Source organism: Aptenodytes patagonicus, chromosome 3 (genome assembly GCF_965638725.1).
Source record: "Aptenodytes patagonicus chromosome 3, bAptPat1.pri.cur, whole genome shotgun sequence".
Taxonomy (NCBI): domain Eukaryota; kingdom Metazoa; phylum Chordata; class Aves; order Sphenisciformes; family Spheniscidae; genus Aptenodytes; species Aptenodytes patagonicus.
Window position 1 is genome coordinate 47,218,520 of NC_134951.1, and position 21,419 is coordinate 47,239,938.

At 38.0% G+C, this 21,419-nt stretch overlaps 1 protein-coding gene across 3 annotated transcripts in view; it reads right to left on the minus strand.

Moving 5' to 3' along the window:
- The window catches only part of MMS22L (MMS22 like, DNA repair protein), a 99,303-nt gene that overhangs the window by 31,243 nt on the left and 46,641 nt on the right, over positions 1 to 21,419 (minus strand). The window lies entirely within an intron of this gene.

Consider the following 21,419-nt stretch of genomic DNA (forward strand, 5'->3'; position numbering starts at 1 on the left):
AATTCACATCTTTTAAAAATGCATTTACAACTACTTTAAACCGTAGAGCCTGAGAACTGAAGGATCATTTCGTGCAATTAAAACCTTTATGCAAAGGCATTATGCATACCAGTTATTTGATGGATGATTGATGGCATATTAAGCACCATAAAGTTAATGTTAATTACTAATGTCAACCATTAATTATATGCTTTTTAGTATGTCAGATCAAAATGAGAAATAGGCAGCTTTAAAATGAATATCTGCATTTTGCAACCGCTAGCATGACAAGCAAGTCTGCTTACAATCCAAAACCAGATGCTTTTTTTCAAAATTTTTGTCAGTAGGGTTTTTAGGATAGTGTTGTGTACAGCAAATAATGGCAAATGATTTTGATCAATTGTAAAGCTTCCTTCTGAAACCTATTTCTCATTTGTAAAAGCTCACTAGGTACGAGTTTTGATAAGAGAAAAAGATTCATTTTATCCTGATGCGCTGCAGACAATTAGGTTTGACAGCAATGCCCACAGCTTTGTTAGTACAGTAAGGACAGAAGTTACCACTACACATAACTCCCATCTCTTCCTGAGACAATGTGGCATGAATTCAATAACGCACTCAATTTTCTTTGATTCTTCTAGTACCATTCCTGCTACTTAATCTAATTTGGAAGTTGTGACTTTCCAGAGGTTTAATAGAGATATGTCTGCAGGGAATCAATGTTCTCAGAGAAATGGGGGGGGGGGGGCATTAATAAATTTGTCTGGTAAAGCAGGATAGGAAGCATTACTGCACTGGGCTGATCAACTAAATAACATGCTTATTAAAAACAATCTGTAGGAACGCACTATCATTCCTGTTCCTATTTATCTTCTGGTCAACTCAATTGAGATTGTGCATTAAAGCACAGGCAGTATTATTACATTTGCTTTATTAAATTCTATAAACAGCACTGTAAAGTCAGAGTCGAGATATTTAGAAGATAATGGCAAACAGTGGAGGCATCGAGACTTGCCTTAACACTAACATTTGTAGACTATAATATTTTTTTTCTTAATTGCCATTCTCGCAATAGCAAGTGTTTCACGAAACTCCTCCCCTAGATCTTTATTCTGTGCTCACTCTAATTTGAAATAAACCAAAACAAAATTAGAAAAAACTCCAGCCCCTAGTTCCCTTCTGGGAATGTGGGAAAATTATGAAAGAATTACACAACTCACAGCACTCATTAGGACATCTGAAATGGAATAATTTTAAATAAAGAGCAGGCTGGCTGCAAGGCCTTCCCGTACTAGGGTTGATATTAGAAGCACATCTCATTATATCAAATTAGTATCCAAAAATTCTGCCTAACACATAATTTAAAACATAAAACATACTGGCTGTCAAAGGTAACGATACCTTATACCTGCCTGCAGGCATCCATTGGTTTCAGTAGGACAGACAGAGAGAGAATTGAGTACCAGCTACTTTTCAAATGGCTACATTTAACAGACATGGAAGGGTACGTTATATTAGGACGAATCAAATACTTCTTTGAGAGACGGTGCGAGTCCAAACACAGGAACAGAAGCCAGGAATTCTAAACCCAACATTTATTCCCTCTGTGGCTTCAGATAAATCATACAGCCTTTGTTAGCCTCAGTTTCCCAGCCATGATATTTGGATAGTAAGACAGCTTACCCTTTAAGGATGCTGTGAAAACAATCAATGCTTAGAAACTGAGGATTATGTTCAGTATGTCAGTTGGTATTCCTATTTACAAGGCATATTCTCCAAGTCAACATGAATTGAAACAGAAGCGAGATTAAAATAAAAAGTCAAGCAATAGTTGTTTGGGAGTACCCCTTATTAAAAAAAGGACAAAGAAAAGGGTGCAGAAATAGTGAGGTCTAGAGGACAAACAATGAAAAAGTAAAAGCAGGGCTAAAGCAGCAAGTTAAAAATATATTTTTTGCCCATTACAAAAAAAAAGTTTAACAGTAAAAACATAAAGGGCTTTTTTTGGTTTATGTTGTTAAGAAAGGAAAGCACGATGCCTCATAGTGCAGAGAATAAAACTTACGGGACCAAATTCTGCCCTACTTATATCCAGACTACACTGTAAAATTGCACAAAGACCTTTTTCTCTCCTCTAAATTGCCTCTCCAAAGAAGGGTGCCTTGCATCTCCTTTAGCCATCTATGCAAAGTAGAAGGGTGTACAGACTTCCAAAGTAAGGTAATACATCTCTGTGTCAGTGGAGGGGCAACACATACAAATCAGTATTTATGTTTATTCATAGTAACCTACACAAATGCTTGCAATAAGGTAAATGCTTAGAATTGATGGGCATCAATATGTGTTGCAACTGATGTAGCCAGCTACTTCTACCAACAAGCAAATTTTTTTAATTCCATAAAAATATGGATAAATACACTTTTACTTTTTATTCAGGCTTCTACATTTTTCTAACACTAGACAAGCGTACCATCAAACATCACTCCATTTCTGAAACCATATACATGTAGTTTTCCATTGTGTTAAGAGCTCTGGAACCACTGGTTGCCTCATTACGATGGTAATAACTTGGTGTGGTTTTTACTTGTTTTAAATTGTGGATTTCCTATTTCTGTAAAAAGCAGTGTGTTTTTTCATTTTGCCATCAGATCAAATAAACCCTGGGTTTATAAAAGAAGGGAATGTTTGTGCTACCTGAATGTGGATTGTGCTGGATGTATAGGTACAGCAGTAGTAGGCGGCATTATTTTCTACATCCTACACCTGGGTAAGGAATTGCAGCCATTTATCCAGATGCAGATACTGTAATCACGAGCCATGCTTCTGCAAACATAATCCATGCCTTTGCAAGCCTGGATTACTAAAATGGAGTGAAACTTCAGGTCAAGCTGGAAAAGTAAAACACACAAAATGCAGAAGCCTGCCTATATAATGGAAACTCAAGTCACTACCAGTCCATAATCTCCACTGGCTGCATAGTGGCATCCAGACTTAATACCATGTCATTTAATTTGATCTACAAGGGTTCAGAACTCCCCAACATGAGAGAAGACATCTCTCCTCCTATCAGCATTGCCAGGGACACATACTACCACTCTCAGGGCCCCCCAGACTATAAATACAGACACTGGTTTCTTCACAGATGGTACTTCCAGTTCCTCTGCTCCCAGACCATGCCAGGCCAGCCACAGTACTCAAGAACTCAGCTGCCCAGTACAGCCAAGATTAAGCTCGGGAAAGTCTTTTTAAAGGACCTGAATGATCTTTTGCTGTTGAAACAAATAAATAATTAAAAAACCAACACCTGCAGGACCAACACCCTTGGATAAATCTAGGGAGATTGGGTAGAGATATATGAGTATTTCTAAAATGATAAATGGCTGTGACGCTTAGAATTTCAACTACTACCATCAGTTCTTTCAAGGGAAAGTCAGGCCAAGTAAAATGAAATAAAGCATCATCACACTCCAATTCAAAGACAGATAATAGGGGCTTTGTGCTCTCTGTAGATCAATGGACTTGAATAATATTTGAACTTGGAGATTTCCCTTCCAAACATTCTCCCTCTTTTTGCTTCACTGTAAGATTATCAACACAGTTTCTCATTTTGATATTTTGGCAGCAAATGCACTGTGCCTTGGTCCTATTTTAATGTTGCCATAGAAGCGGTAGTAGCAACAGAAGTGGTTGGGGAAAGCTGAGGCTTCTTCAGCTATGGGGTAGCTATGAAGATTTCAGCATAAAGAACTGAAGAGATATGGAGATCAGCTAATGCAGGGAACAAGACAGTGAGAGTTTTGATTTCAGTGAAGAAGACAGAAGAGCTTTACGTTCTCCCAACAAACCCCAGACACAGAGGTGATGCCAGCTACTTGGAAACGTGTACAACAATAAAGTTATCATCTTAAGGCCTCCCAAAAATTGAAAGCCACATTAATACAATGAAAAACATATTTGTTTCTGCTGAAAAGATTAGCAACAAGTTACACAATAAAGATGGCATTAAAATAAAATCCAAAATAAAAGTGCCAGCGTTGACACTACTCCATTTCATATGGAAAGGTGTTTCGGCTTCCCTTCCCCTCTTACCTGCCAACACAAATAAATTATATAGCACTACTGTATGGCAAAACTTCGGGCTTTCCTGTAGAAATCTATCCAGTCATATCTTCTGTGGTTGTATAAACCTCACTGCAGTGATACACTCAAAATTTGTGCTACTGCTACAGGTGCAAAACTCCAAGATCTCTGCTAGACAGCAGTCCACTCAGCTTCAGTGACTAAACAATATTTACCAAGCAGCATTTCAGAATTGAGTTCAAAATAACTCATCCAATTTCACTTTCTTCAAATGCCATAAAACATCAATACTTCTTTAATACCTCTACTCATTTCTTCCTTTCATTCCACCAGAATTGTTGCTTTTTACAGTGACCAGAACTGGAAGCGAGGTTTCGGCAGAAGCCACATGCATTTCCAGTAACTAGTCCTATCCAAAATTAAGCTGAAAAAGATCCTTGCATGCCCTCCATATGCCTTTGAAAATAATCCAGTATGGGTATTCAACTAGTTAACTATTATGCCATTTAGTTACATGATAATTATAGAAAATTGCAACTATAGCACTTATTTCATTGATCCATAGAGATACCAACTCCCATGTTGACAAACTCACTGTTCAACTTCTGCTTAGTAATTTGTTCATAAGTATTTACTTATTTTTATGTCTGTGCTTCAAATATGCAGTTTACACTAAATACATGTACATTTCTGAAGTCATGACCTGTTATACTACCATAAAATATAATACAAAGTGTGAAGGAGAACACATTTTTAGACTGAGTTAATTACTTCTATACAGAATTTTTCAAAACATTCAAAAGAGAAAAGCTACTTTAAGTATGGACTATAATACTGGCATTCACAAAGGCAAGGACAGAACAGCTGCATCTGGGTTCAAGTCTTTTATGCAGTATCATGGAGCTGTGCCAAGGTACAAGTAACAAACTGTATGATCCTACCTCTCTTACACATGCAGATTCACGAAAATGAAATGGATCTGGATCCATAGAAGTGGCACACTAGCTGCACAGTGGTTCCACAATGGCCCAGCTCCTCCAAGAAGAAAGTGCCCAAACTAACCATGCTTAGAGATTGGTGTGAAGTCGTAGATGTGGGTTTCAGGCATCTCATGGTAAAGGCTTTTGGCTTCCTCATCACTGCTGAAAGATGTGACCACTTGGCCTAACGTGTAAAAAGGTGAACCTTCTTTCTCTTGGCCATCGTTTTGAATGCAAGTAGGCCGGGTTGCAGAGCTCTGCCACTGAACTCTTGGTTATCAGCCGGTTTAGTAGGTGCACTGACAGCATGCTTACAAGAATTTTAAGTGCTAGAACATCTGGTTGATGGCCTCAAAGTGCCTAAGCTGGATGCTAAACAGCTAAGGCCTGTGAAAACAGCCTTAGTGTCTCTGGGCACACAAGTTTAGGTACTTAGGGAACTTCAGTGGTTAAAACGGAGTCACCTACAGACTTTCAGACACTTTCACATTCAGGCTGTTTCTGTGAAACACACATGAAGGAAGGTGACTAAATTCTACCCGAGTCTGATTCAAACAACAAAGTCCTCTTTTAAATCTGTTTCTAAGCTCTTTGGGACATAATTTCTTTTTTATATCCCTTTGTATAGCACCCAGTATATTGAGACTGGTATGACTGCAGTAGGAACCGGACAGAAGAAGTAATTCCATCTCAAATCAGAATCTCTCAACTTAAGTTGTTTCCGTATCTGCAATATATGTACAAAGTGTCTATAAAGTTTCTTCATATTTGAGCAACAGCCTTTTCACTCTTTGATAACTCAAAAAAAACCCTGAAAGAGCACAGAATTTTAACCCACCTTTATGGTATTAAAAAAAACAGATTTCAGAAAGATAAGTAACATGAGAAACTTAAGGCCAAAAATAATTTTTCCCATCCGTTAAAAGAAACATTTGAAAAAAAAAATCTCACAGTTTATAATGAAAGTGTCAGCACTGTGTAAGCCACAATGATAGCATCACCACCACCACAGAGCTGTACTGCTGACCGTACAAACAGAACTAGAAAAAACATGATACAATATTATCAAACATTAACATGTCCCCATCGGATCAGAATCATGTTTCAGTGTTCTTCCTTCAGTTTAATTTGCTTCAATAATCCACAATAAACTGCATGTTTAAATGTTTACTGCAAAAAGGATGTCCGAATAATATGCCTGGTTATGTATGCGTATGATGATCACTAATTGGTGCGATGAGGTAGGGAAGGGTAACAAGGGAAGCGGGATGCTTTTCAGAACTCTGACATCCAGGATTTTTATCAAATGCTTTAATTCATCCATTTGCGCGTAAGTTTTTTATAGCACAGACTTGCACAACATCCTACATGTCAGTGTTACAACACGCCTTCATCAGGCACAACAATGTGAAGCATACACAAAGTGATATGTCCTAGATGTTGGATGACATCCAAAGGGATAAAAGGATGCAATGGTTAAAAAGCAGGGCACAAACAGATCTCAGACTCCCGAATCATAATTCCCAAGCTGCTCACTTAGTCAGATCACCCTCTTTTGACTGGGAAGTCCCCTAGGTGCCTGCAATTCAGCTATGCAAATGCTTTCAGCTAAGCATCTAACCCACAATCTCAGTCTACTGGGGCCCAGAAAGCTGATCATGACTAACTCACACCAAGAAAAGCAGGCTGCACAAAGTGCAGCAGCAGTAGCTACCTTCATTTGAAGACCTGGAATACACTTTTTTTTATACAACAACCAATGAGTCACAGCCTCAGGGTGGAGGGCACCTAGGTCCAGTTTTGATAGACTGGTTTTGGGATCAGGCTCTGCTCCTGGATTGTGAGTTTTACATTAAGTCAGTCACTGGATAAAAATGTGAAATCCCAGAACAAGGACTGGAGCCCATGGCACTCTTCCCTCCCTGTATTACATCCTAATCACTAGGTAACAGATATTTAATTGTTCAGGCTATTTGTTGTCTGTTATTTAAAAAACAAAAGAAAACAAACAAACACCCAAACCAAACACGTTTAAGTATGCATCTTCAGCAGTGGGACTCTACAATGGTTCCAAGCACACAGATTTCTGTTCTTCATGACAATGAATCAGATGTCTCTGGACCCACCAGACACACATTAGATTCAATCCTTCACTTCATATTTTCTGTAGGCTACCAGTAGACAAAGTCCCACACAGAAGGCAAGAGTGGTTTGTTTTGTAAGACACGCATGCTGTACGTGCCAAACAAGTTGCTGCTCAGCTGGACCTGTTACTGTAGGCCATCAGACCATTGTATCTTGGAAGACCCCTACACCATTTGAAAGCAGGAGTCTTACAAGTTCTGGTACCCTCCTAGCTCACCTGAACGGAGCTGACAGGCAGGCAGATGGCCCTAGCGCTCAGGAGTAAAAGGTCAAGAGAGGCCTTAAATCACCATAAACACTCTAGGACTGAGGTGCTTCAGACCATAATTTAAAGGACTTGTTTATATATATGTGTGTGCAGAGAGATATCTATAGAGAGATACAAATAAAAATACCAGGGCATCTAGCTTAGGCTGTAAGAGACACACAGACATTAGGGCAGCATTTCAGTTAGGACAGCTTCTCTGTAAAACTTTAACTAATCATTGCTAAAAAAGATACCCCACCTTCCTCCACCCAAAAATCCCAACCATACTATTTTCTGTTTTTTCCACATGCGCATCATGAAACATTGTCCCTAAACATCCTAAAACATTTTGCATTATGTTCCCCTAATTGAAAAAATGCCTATTAACAAAATAAAAAAGGCTACAGATCCTTTCAATTTACCACACATCAATCGCTGCCTGAGTAGAAGCAGATCACATACTCTTTCCTACTGAAGATACAGTAGGTGTAAACGGAGCCATTCCAATTCTTTCATTGATGGTATAAATCTTCAAATCTCAGTGGAAGAGCCTAGTATATTCCTATTGTTAGTGGATCATTGACAGAACAGACTCAACAGTTAAGAAGCTTCTAATGTGACAATTTATATAAGCAGAGTAATTAAAGTATATTCGAAATCCAGATAATCTCCCCCAATCAAACCAATGAAGGGCAGCCCATGGGCATTCAAATCACACATTGCAATTTAGCTCAGGGTCACCTTCCCAAGTTAAATAATATCAACAGAAAATACTTTAAACTAAATGATCCTTACTCATTACTAAACCTATTCAGGAAATTACATAAAGCTCTTTGAAGATACAAATATTTTAAGAACAGTTAACCACTTTAAACAACTACTTTTTTCCTTTTAGTGATTTGAAGACTAAAGCCAAGTTTCGCTTCTCAGACATTACTTGGGATATTCACTAAAACATAGGAAAGAGTGGAGAAAATGTGACAGATCCTTTTAAATGTTATCATGCAAGTACAGCAGCAGCAATATTTTCTCACATTACCGGAGTGTGCATTAGTACAGACGATGCAAGTTGTCAGTAATTAAATAATTATACTATCAACAGCTAGGAGATCTAGCTCTTATGATTTTTTTAATATTCTCACAAGCAATTATATTTTTTTGACTATTTCTGTTTGGGGTTTTTTTGTTTGTTTTATGTATCTTCTACAAGTAAGTCTCATCAACTGCACAATTATAAAGCATTTCATTACATTACATTTTGACATAAAATAAAAAGTAAATCAAAACCAGCACTCTTTATAAAGCTTTCCAAGTTTAAGGTTATATTAAAAAACCAAACAACCCCCCCCCCCAAACATAACCATCGCAACTGATCCCATAATAAGCAAAAATGGAAAACATACACCTTTCAAATTTTAAGTCAATGTTCCTAACATATTTTTTTTTTTAAACAATAGATGCTGTAATACATAGCTTGGCAGCTACTTCATTAAAGAAGTACAATTCAAGAAATGTGGCTCATTGTCTGAAATTAATACAGAGGAATTTGGTAGATCTATGTTCTTCACTAAATTCTCTAGATTTAAAAATAACACTACGAACGGCACGTAGCACAGAAAAAAAGTGAACTGAAAATCTCAGGTTTTAAGACAGTCTTCTTTTCCACAGCAATATGGAAACAAAAATATGTTATATTAGGATATATAATCAGCAAAGTTACCTCTCATTGCTTGATCCATTTTCCCAATCAAGAAATCACTAAAACTGGCAAAAGTGACCACAACCTAATCCACTTCAAAGATTTCAAAACAAGCATTCAAAGTAAGAGATGCTAGTTTGTCAAGCTGCAGCATCTCTGAATGCAGCCATCCCTTGAAACTTTAAATATATTCATTCTTTGGAAGTTCATCTTCTGGACTTTTAGAAGGAAGTAGCACATAGGAGTGACAAAGACGACTCAATATCTAGGTGTAATTCACATATAATCCTTTACTTTTTTCTACTGGAAGGCAAAAGTTGCATGAAGGCCAAAGCAGTACTAGCCTGAACGTTCCTGCCCTTTACTGGAGAGCTGTAAAACTTCCCAGGATACCACCAACAGACTTGGCAGAGACAAGAGGACAGAAAAAGTCCATTTTAAAACTCATGGAGTTGCAGGAAGAAATGTGGAAATCCTTCAAATAGGAAAGTGGACAGACAGCAACTGCTGAAGTTTAACTCAGAAAGAAAAAAAAACAGAAGTCAAGTGACCTCCAAGCACAGCCAGCTCTCCCTCCCCTATTATACCACTTCTTTCATCACATTCTTCCCGCAGCGACCTTTCCCCCATGCACTATATGGCAGAAGAGAGACCTGGAACGTGTTATGATCAGCCTGTCCGGTGCTTCTGACTGTCCCAGACAACTGTGGATGCAGTGAGACTTGCAATGATCCAGGCCAAAGAGATGCCATAATCGCGAGATGCAAGTGAAAGCTGTCTTGGAAGAATTTTCCACCAGTTGCTTGATGAAGGTCTTAAATATATGGAGAAATGAGCCAGCAGTCTACCTGAAACACTTCTTATTAAATTATAAGAAACAGCAAGTATTTTGAAAAGAACTAGCATAAAATAAGATCATGGACAAAGAAAAAGGAAATCAAGCTTGAAATTCTTCTGTACTGGCTGGATTCCCTTTACTTTAAAGAGAGGCAAAGCAAGTGTCACCAAAATTGTGATTCTACAATGTGCAACATTGAAGATGGGGCAATCAGTTCCAATGATTTTCCATGCATTTAACTTTACATTTTAGAGGAGAGCTGTTCATTAATAGGCCTGCATTCATCACACATACAAAATGTTAACACATCGTATATTGGTCCTTGAACGCAAATATTTTCCTAAAGCAGTCACTATTTTGTAAGCAATAAAACAGCATAACAGCCCCTTAGTTAACCACTAATTAATTCATCAATAAATTGTTTTACCCATTTTTGAATAGTTAGGCTTGATGAGTATTCCCTGTATATGCCTAGGTGAAGAAAAGTCCAAGGCAACATCTGCAGGACCACACTAATTAAAAAAAAAATTAAAAAAAAAAAAATCTCTGAACATCAAAGAGCTCATATCCTGATATTAAAGATTCTCATCTTCACTGGGATGGAAAGTGTTAATGCTGTGACTAAAAGGTTTTCAACTGCAGTTGAATCATGTGAAGATTATCAATATAGCAGCAATGTACAAAGGGGCTTCAGCAAGGTTACAGAGTTTAATATAATCCTCTCTATAGCTAAGCACAGTAATAGAGAACCCTGTGTTCACTGTGACAGCATGTTGTGTGTGCTCAGTAATACTTTTAAAATATACAGGGAGAACAAGAAATCCCCAACATCTTTACTATACTCGAAGACAAAGTAAAGATATTAACAAGAACAGACACACAACCCTAAAACACAAAGGTACAGAAAAGCCAAACATTCAGAGCGGCAGAATATTAGTTAGCACTTTCTCCTTAACCCTTCTCAAAGGGTTTAACTACATCACCGAACAGACAAGTTGTTATGACCATAATTTAAATGCAAGCAACAAAGCTCTAGCCTGCTTTGACTAGGTCTGCTGGGAGGGAATATTACATCTGCTTCAGCCACCCTAGCAAATTTGTGCCAGAGAGCTCTTGTCTTTTCCTAACCACATTTAACGAAGATAAGGTTCCAAGAGCAGCAAAGACAACATAACCTGCGTTAATTCAGTGCAACCAGTCCACATTTCAGCTTGTGGAACAGTGCTGGGAAAAACAGACAGCTAATTTGAGCCCAACTGCAATTTTCTTTCATTACCTTCACTAGTATTCAGCCAAGTTAGCTTCTCCCCTGTACTACACAGGCACGTGCTAAGACCACAGTTTTCTTCGTGTCTTTAATGCAAAGTATAAACTGGAACACACACACACACAGTGACCCTCTGCTGTCCCAAAATCTCAAGTCCCAGGAGAGTCAGTCCAGGTACTCACTTCAGCATCAGGGCTCAGCCGTTCACAGATCTCAGCCAAGCACTCTATGCTAGATTCCGCGCTGTTCAAGGCACTGGGAGTCACCTTGTTGCTTTGAACAGGTAAGTCAGTGCTCAGTTCTTTCAAGAAACAACACAGAAAAAGCAAACGCTTAAAAAGACATTTAGTCTGCCTAAGCAGACTTTCAGCATCAGTCAGATTCAGAATTTTTTAATCCTCTGAAAGAATAGAGAAAAATAAAAGAAAAAAAAACGGACAGGGTACATTTGAAATTGATACTATCTTAAGCTGTTGTTTTCCCCTTTTTAGTTCACTTACCTACAAAAAACTCACCTAAACCAAACTTAATATTTCTAAATCATTGTCATTTCACAGAACTTAAAATAGCTCCATTTCAGTGCTTAAAAGCCTTATTTTTGAATAGCAATCTTTCTAACAGACTGACATTACAATTTGTTTTGATCAAAGTAAGACAAAATTGCCCAATAAATTCCCGTACCACATGCAAAACTTCAGAACAGTAAACGTCTCAGCCTCTACTGCACTGTTTTGCAAGGGTCCTCTCAGAGCTGCTGGTGAGCTGTGAGCCACATAACCTGACCCATAAAAGCTAAGTCTTCCCCACTGTATGATTCAAAGTATGTTCATCACACAACTGAAATATGTTCTTTACTAGAGGCAGCCATTCAGTCATGAAGGCACGGTCTGCAGGCACATCACCTCACATGATGAGCATTTAAAAGAAAAACACAAAACACACTTATCCACCACTGACTGGGGGGGGGAAGGAAGGGGTGTGTGTCTTGCAGAGTGGGTCATTCGGAGCTCTTTGATCAGCCCTGCCTGACAGACACTTCACCCTTTGGTTTTGACGGTTTTGTTCACTTGTTGAATGTTTTCAACAGGGGTCATCTTTTATATAAAAGATTTGTTAGAAAACTACTGAGAAATCTAATTACATTTCTGTAACTTTAAATTATAGGGACATCATTTATTTTTTTAAAATATGAGACTAAATTTGGTTTCCAAAGTACCTTATATTTGAAAGAACAGGAAGACTAGATCACTTCAGATGATCTTTATTCAAGTCCATAGCCTATTAGGAACATAAATGCTAGTATCTGTCATATAGGGAACAGACAGCATTAGCTGTTATGATTTTAGCTGGAAACAGCAAATCACTGCTGGTATGAAAGATCATTTTTAACAACCTTCCCATGACAGCTCTTCCTTCTTGCCATCAGAGCAGGATGGAATTACAACCAGAGACTCGAGGGTCACAGCAAATAAGCTGACTTAGCACCATCTGCTCCCTGGTTAAAGACCACCTTTCTTCAAAATATTCAAAAGCAAGATCCACTCAACTCTGTCAAGGCCTTCTGACTGAGCTCTTTGCTTGCAAAGTTCTAGAAAGATGCCACACATCAAACAATATCCTGGTATTATATGCAACGGTCCTGCCTTGAATACATACTGTTGAGTACAAAACCTACATTCTCCATTCTTACTGAGAAATCAGAAAATCACAGAACAGCTGAGGTTGGAAGGGACCTCTGGAGGTCATCTGGTCCAAACCCCCAGCTCAGGCAAGGCCACCTAGAGCCAGTTGCCCAGGACCATGTCCAGACAGCTTTTGAATATCTTCAAGGATAGAGACTCCACAACCTCTCTGGGCAACCTGCGCCAGTGCTCGGTCACCCTCAGAGTGGAAAAAAGTGTTTCCTGATGTTCAGAGGGAACCTCCTATATTTCAGTTTGTGCCCGTTGCCTCTGGTCCTGTCACTGGGCACCACTGAGAAGAGCCTGGCTCCATCCTCTTTGCACCCTTCCTTCAGGTATTTCTATACATTGATAAGATCCCACTGAGCCTTCTCTGCTCCAGGCTGAACAGTCCCAGCTCTCTCAGCCTTTCCTCAAGGGAGAGATGATCCAGTCCCTTCATCATCTCAGTGGCCCGTCACTGGACTCTCTCCAGTATTTCCATGTCTCTCTTGTACTGCGGAGCCCAGAACTGAATGCAGTACTCCAGGTGTGGCCTCACCAGTGCTGAGCAGAGGGAAAGGATCACCTTCCTCCACCTGCTGGCAACACTCTGCCTAATACAGCCCAGGATAACATCAGCCTTCTTTGCGAAAAGGGCACACTGCTAGCTCAAAACCTTGATGAAGGTATATGGAAACCTTCCATGCCATTATAAAATGAATCATATGTGAATATAATTTATAGTGAGAATCAGAATGCCAGTTTATCTGAGAAATTGAAATAAAGTATAAATGCTGAAGTTAAGAAACGACTGCTTCTGATTTCGGTCATGTTACTAATACAGAGACAAACTGCAGATTGCAAATGGGTATCTTCCAGAGAACTCTTCTGTTAGTGCAAAACTTCTAAAATTTGTCATCTTCTAGAAATTGTGTGTTAAATAGGATTTCTGTTTGGTTTTTGTTTGTGGTTTTGGGTTTTGGTTTTTTTGGAGGAGGTGGGTTGGGGTTTTTTGTTTGTTTTGTTTTGTGTTTTTTTTATTAAGAGCTAGAGTCAAAAATCTAAATTGGAAGGGACCTCTAGAGGTCACCTGGTCCAACCCCTGCTCAAAGCAAGGCCAGTCTTGAACAACCCTAAGGAGGGAAATTTTACAAACTGACTTAGAAACTTGTTCCAATGTTTGACTATCCTGTGAAAATTTTATCCTTGTATCTAATAAAAACTTCCTTCATCACAATCTCAGTCCATTGCTTCCTACCACTATACACCTCTGCGAAAGGTCTGGTTCCATCTTATCTATAAACCCTTCATTATTGTCATACAAAACAATAAAATGCCTTCCCCTCGCCACCTCCCATCCAAGCTTTCTTTTCCTAAGGATGAACAAACTCAGTTTTCTCTGTTTCCCCTCACAGGGCATGTGCTCCAGACCCCTAATCATACTGGTGGTCCTCTGCTGGACTTAAATCAGTATTTCAATGTTTTTCTTGTGCTGCTTACTTGTACAACATAATTTACTTGAAACACATTCTTCTAGAACACCAGGAAAGCAGTGAAGTGTAGCTGTCTATAGCTACACAATGACCCAGAATCTGATACAACAAATTTTCTGAATTTTTATAAGCTAAACCTTTTTTACCAATTCCCTACTATCTTTTGTTCACAAAAAAATTTCACAAGACATAACTACACAGTATGACTGGAATGCCAGTCACCTGGTTCTGAAAGGCCAGTACTGAAACACATTTTTAAGTACAATCATTTCCAAAATCCTGCCTTTAACTCTTCCGTGGGACTCTAAGATCAGGATAACACCAGTTGACAGAGAATCATAATGATGGGACAGGTTCATATCTTCTGTAAGCTATTGTTTACACTTTTTAAGAAATAATTTTTCACACAGTAAAGATATCTAAAAAAAAAATATTTAAAGCTTAACAGGTTGACCTTAAACAGACAATTTCTTACAATTCAGAGCCCAGTAGTTTAATGGACTCCCAGTGGTGATGGACTCCCCACACTGGGGAACAGACACTCACATGCTGTACTGAAGTGGATCTCTGTTTAAGCTCACAGTGTTTCATTCAAACAGATCAAAAGCGTACAGATCACTTTGGAAAAGCTTACAATTTGAGAGATGTGATGGTAAATTTATGGCCACATAAAGATCATTAAAATTATTCTTAGCCACACTATGAAAAAAAAAATAAAATCGAAGTTTGGCAAATTGCTTGAAAAAAATTCACTGAGGTCAACTTCACCACATCTCTCAAATGTTTTCCTTTATCTAGCACAGCTTTAGAAATGCAATTTCTCTCACTGAGCATGTTCTCACCCAGACTCAAGTACCAAGAAGACAGAGAGAAACTGGTAAAATAGCCATTCTGGCCGCATAAATTCAAATGTTGAGTTGGTGTAATCTCAGTTGAAATTTCCTGATCTGATCAGGAGATGTGAAATGGACTCTGAGGATAACTACACGAAGTCCTGAGGGGAGGTAAAGGAACAGTATCTAAATATAAACCCCAAATACTGAAAACAAACTAGAAGTACTACTACCCACAGTTATCTCTTCAGACATTCTGAATATAATTTCCAGTATCACACCTGTCTTACCATTACACTTATTATCATGCCATTCTTATTTTTCAGGTAGGAAGCCTGAGAAAATACTTCAAGTTTTCTGCGTTTCTCTTAATTTAAAACAAGACTGTAACAAAGAGAGGAACTGTAGTTCAAATAAATTTTTTCTTTTTTTAAAATGAAACCTTCTTGCTCCAGGTCCTCTAGCTGCCTTCGCAGAAAATCAAAACCTATATGCTTATGGATACTCTCTAGCAACCTGCTGGGAGTCATGTACTGTAAGTGGTTTAGGAAAATCTTTCTCTCCAAGAGAGAAAACAGATTTTGCAAGGCAGGCAAACTTGTACTTAAGATAATGAAGTAACTTGTTTCCAAATTCTGAAACAAAGTATTTTATTTCCTTCCTGAAAAATCAATTTTGTTCTTTATGGAGTATCTGTTGTGTTAAAGGATGCTGTTTGTGTAATACATCTTTTTACTGAAGGAGATAACTTTGAGTACCAAACATCCCCTACTAACATTGTTCCCAACCTTTGGTAATAGAGACAGCAGAGCTAATTTTCTGTCATCCAGGAAGAACGGTCGGTTTGCTAAACTTTCATCATCCCCTCTGAAACACAGTAAAAATCACTGTTAGAACTGATAGTTTATTAGATCAAAGCTACCATCAACAATGTCAATTCTGCCTGGTCATGTTAACAGGAAAATGTTTTACGAGTTCTGCCACTGGGCATCCATTTAACTTCCAGCACCAGCTATGCTGTAAAACCGTGCACATAATTTATTTGGTGACCTGCATGTGTGGGAAGCATTATCCAGACGAAACTTCTCACAGTCTGACAAAATGCTGTGATTTGCACTATTCAGATGATTGAACAAAGAGACTTTAAGCAATCACCAACAATAGCTTTTATCTCCAAATGTGCTAAAAGTGTAATACTACATGAGAGCAACCTATTGCCTTAAGACCAGATTTGATAAAATACAAGTGATTGGATAAATACTACATTTTAAACTTGTACACATCTTGTCCATTAGGCTTAAGTGTTAGTAAAGTTCGCGTTTATCTTAATCATGATTTTTAGCAATTTCCCCACACAACACACATAATGCCTCCAAGGTATCCATGGTAACCTCTTTGCTTACATATAGCTTAAAATACACATTCATTCCAATTAGGTGAAGTAAACAGAAAACAGCATTCATAATTCCTCAAGTTACTGCCATCTTTCTTTTATATAGTGTTCAACAGTCTTCAGAACAGTTCCTAGTTTAAGTCTACCACATGCAGTCGATGACAGATAGGTGTGTCATCAAATTCTCTTCCCTTCATCACAGCAGAACTGATTTAGTTGCTCCCAATAATATGCACAGTATACAAATACAGGTATCTAATCAATTCCTACATAATTCCAACAATGCAGGTTCAATAACTTACTGTGTTTCTTTTCAGTGCAGATGTATTGCTACTACTCTGCAATGCTTCCTAGAGTTTAATCCCTTCTTTCTCTATACTATAAAAAACATTTGATTTATAATTATCTGATACATACTGCAATGTCTTCCAAAACAGACTCACCTCAGACAGGAAACATGCTCAATAAAATATTATTATATCTAATATTCCATTGTATTTCATATCAAAACAGAAAGGGATGATGTTTAAAAACTTGCAGCACATAATTTTTTAAAACATTCTGCTTCTATGGGCCTGTTTGGTACTTCTTTGAATTCCTTAAGATGCACTCCACTCACCTAGTTCATAATGTCTTTTTTTTTTTTCTTTTTTTTTTTTTTTGAGAAAGCAGCTGATGTTTTTACATGAAAACCACTATAGTGAAAAAACAGCATGAGCCTTGGGACACCTACCGGCTTCCTACTATTCTGCCTACGTTCAGCATGTCATGTCCTTGCTACACAGCACCACCTACCACAGATAGATGACACAATGTAAATAATGTCAGAAATAACTGTTTAAAGTTTTCTATGCAGCTGCTGAAATAATTCCGAGACCTTGCAAGACACACAGAGTTAAACGTTTAAGCTGTTTTTCCTATTTTACTCTTCAAAACCTTAAACTAGAAAATCCCTTGAGTGAAAAGTCAGAGAAAGGCTGCCATCCTTTCTAGGGTTAAAAGATGCTTTTGTAAGATTTTAGGTCAGATTAACCTTTTGCTCACAATAGGGCTGGTTATTGGTTTTATTTTTTACTGTCTTTAACACAGGTAAAAAATCAATATGAAGCGAGACAAAGGGCTCTGGAGGCCCTGGCTACACCAGCTTTTGGTTTGGCTCATGCACAATCCTACAACATGCTGAGGCTGGGAAGGATTAGCCTGCTTGTGTTGAGTAAACCGATGATACTCAATAAACAGTTTCTGTTGTAAACCCCTCAGGACGTGCAAAGCCACACTAGTTGGCATTAGACCAGATAAGCTGCCGAACCAGCTGTAATCTCATTTAGACCTGAGCTGATCCTCCTGTCCTTTCATTCCACAGGATCAAAGCAAACCACTGAGGAGGCAGCTGTATTATAGCAGCACTGCTTGCTGGATGCGGCAAACATTTCATAAATTCCTCTCCTTGAAGCAAGCCTGCACATAATCTACCCAGAGCCAGTTCAATCAATGGATTTCTGAATTCATTAGTCTTATTATTACAGGATAACTGTTTTCTCCACATAGTGCGGTAGTTGTTGCAAGCCAACTTTGCAAAACAGCCCTTATTGCTGACCATTTCTTTCTGGTAATGTGCCTTTGCATTTTTGCTGTGTCACATGAAAATGATTTAAATCACTTCAATGCAGTATTTTTTTTAAAGACTGGAAATAAAACCAATTCACGAATATTCAAGTAGGAAGCACTGAAATATAGTAAATTCTTCCAAGCATAATTACTGGCTACCTGCTCGCATGCTTCCATGCATCAGTAATAATGACCAATGTTTTCTGAGCTCAATGACAGCAAATGATAATAGCGAAAGCAGAGATTATATCATTGTAGTAGCATAAATACAGACTAAAATTACAGATGTGGAAGGAGTCATTCTAAGACAAAGATTTCTATTTGCCTTTTACTCTTTGTATTCTCTGGAATTAAAAAGAAGAAATAGTTTCATTGTTAAAGAAATGAATAGCACAACTTAAAAAAACAGAAAACCACAAAAGCAACAGGTCTTTTTAAACTAAGCAAAAATTAAAACCAAAACACTGCATCAAATAAGACTTGAGGGTGCAACTTTCGATTTCTGTACACCATTTAGAGTTTCCACTGTGCATTTATAGCTAAAACATTTTATAGTGTAACTTTAAGAGCTCTAGAAGAACAGAAAGTGTAATTCAGAAAGTGTGTCAACCGCTCCATTTCCCACCAGTGAGGTCTGCAATAGAACACAGATTCACAGATAAAGTAAGTAAAATTAGATTTGTAACTTACATTGGAATAGGGAAATACTATTAAAAGAAATATTTTTCAGTCCTTTGATTTGCATTACATTAATTGTTAATGTAAAGACCTAAGTTTTCTGGTGCAGTTGCATTGGGGGGGGGGGGGGGGGGGTGTGCACGGAAAGGATGTAAGAAGAATTATGCAGTACAGCAGTGATTTCTTTTTGGGTCACGTACGAGTAACGTTAGTGATTCTTGGATCACTCCTTGAAAAATGAACAGTAGTCACAGAACTAAGTTTGGCCAGAAAAATAGGGGAGGCCAGGTAACCCTTACAATTAAAGTAAAAATAGCAGTGTTTGTGACTTACTGTTATTTGCAGCCAGTATAAATATACAATACAATCATGCACACAATCTGAAGAGACAGAGGATCCTTCACAGAGAACTGCTCTAAGTTTACAGAGCACAAGAGAAAGATCTGTATCACCTTTGCACGCACATCCTAACCTACACTACACAGATCTATTGGACCTCTGTATCTGGCCGTTAATGTTTTTAATAAGGGTACGAAAAAAACTGTCCCTGTAATAAAAAGCTTCAATGAAGTGTAATAAAATCAGATGTTTAACACATGCAAATGATTTTTAACAGATTACAGAGATGAGATGTTTAGTATGAAACTTTTTTTAAGCACTAAAGCACAGATGTGCTAGAGCATGTCATAGGCAGCTGGCAAAGATGAACAAAAGGTATTTGCACCTATCATCTACAGATGTGTAAAAAACCCCACCACACATCTCTTCCTCAATCACTTAGAAACCATCTGATGTGTTAGTTAATGATTCCCCTCTCTCCACTTCATTCTTCAGACATAAAGGGGTCCCATTTAACATAATCACTTAATAACAGCAAAGTGATGGGTATCAGAACCCTAATTCTTCTAATATTTGCAAAATCCAGCTCTTTGTAATAATAATAACACCATGATAGCAAACTGTAAAACTGTGTAATTATTCTTTAATTGTATTGTGAGGCATGCATTAATCACAAAGTTTAAGTACCAAGGATGGAATTATAATAATTCTGTAAAACAAATTTAAGCTAGCTAAGTAGGTCAGAACCACTAGCATGCAACAGGAGACCTCTGGGAATTTATCAGTTAATGGCTATTTATGTGCAAATGAGTGCCCTCCAACCCTCCCAAATCCTGTGTAGCTGAAGGGTATTTCTGTTAACCAGGAGCATGCTTAACTGCTGAGGCATAAATTAAACCATTTATTGGAATGATTTTAATTCTTCTCTCCCCCCCCCCCCCCTTACTACTCCCTCCACCCTCCCTAGCAGCACAATTTACAGTATTAATATACATGGAGATAGGATTGTTGAAGACTTTTCAGAAATTACTCTGTTTCAAGGAAGAGGGGGGAAAAGAGAGAGAGAAGGAAAAAAGAGCGAGAGGGAAAACTTTCAGTAAGAGACAGTAGCAATGCTATACTTAAATCTTCAAATCTTCCAGAGGGCAGGTTGAGTTTTGAGAAATTCCAGAGGTCCAGTATCACGGCAGTGCAGTGGAAACCCTTTCATAATGAACTATAATGAAATGAAATTCTGTTTTATGTCCTCACGTTCTAAACTTGGAGAAGACAATGAAGCTCAAGGGAGGCTGCATCAACTGTACTTTCTGTCGTAATGCTCAGACTGTATACATATCAAAGGTTTTCTTTCGAGAAAGAAAACAACAGATTTCTTGGCTGCAGGAAAAAACACCTTCAATTTTTGAGTTTGACTTGGAAAAAACTAGTCATTTTTGATGTCTTAGGAAAATAGATACCTTTACAAAATACTCAGAATCAAGATGTATTGAATTTTCACTATGATACAAAATGGGGATGATTTACAAACAATATAAATGATTTCTCAACACTTATAATCATAGCAGTAATTCAGTACAGCAAGGTAATGCAAGCATAACCTCAAGATTCACTTTTAGGCTTTTATTTTCATATGTTTGGGGTTTATTCTTTCTAAGCACATGCACGCGTTTTCTTGCAAAACCTAGGGTCCCAGAATAATAAAACAGTAAAAGTTTGATTATCTTAACATCAATTAACCATAGCTCCCTGTTACCCTAAACAGGGTCATGTCTCCCCAATGTCTAATAATTACATTGTAAAATCCCTTGATTGCCTGAATATATTCACTCTCCCTATGACATTTGGATAATCATGGCTGTGCTATAGTTAATTATTATTTAACAGATGATCGCAGTGCTTTATTTTCTGATGTCATCTTTGCACCTAATACAAAACTCCACGTAAATGTTACACACTGAACACGTACACAAACAGCATTTCCTCCCCAAATCAAACCGTTGTAGAATATCCTTGAATAAGTGGGTGTGATGTGAATTGGAGGAATTCCCTGGGAGCAAATCTTTAGCAGCTTTAAAATATTTTAGGCAGATACCTGGAACATTACTGAAGTATTTTCAAATGCACATCGCCAATAGCTAATCAATATATTCCTGCCCAGGAAAACAAAGAATACCAA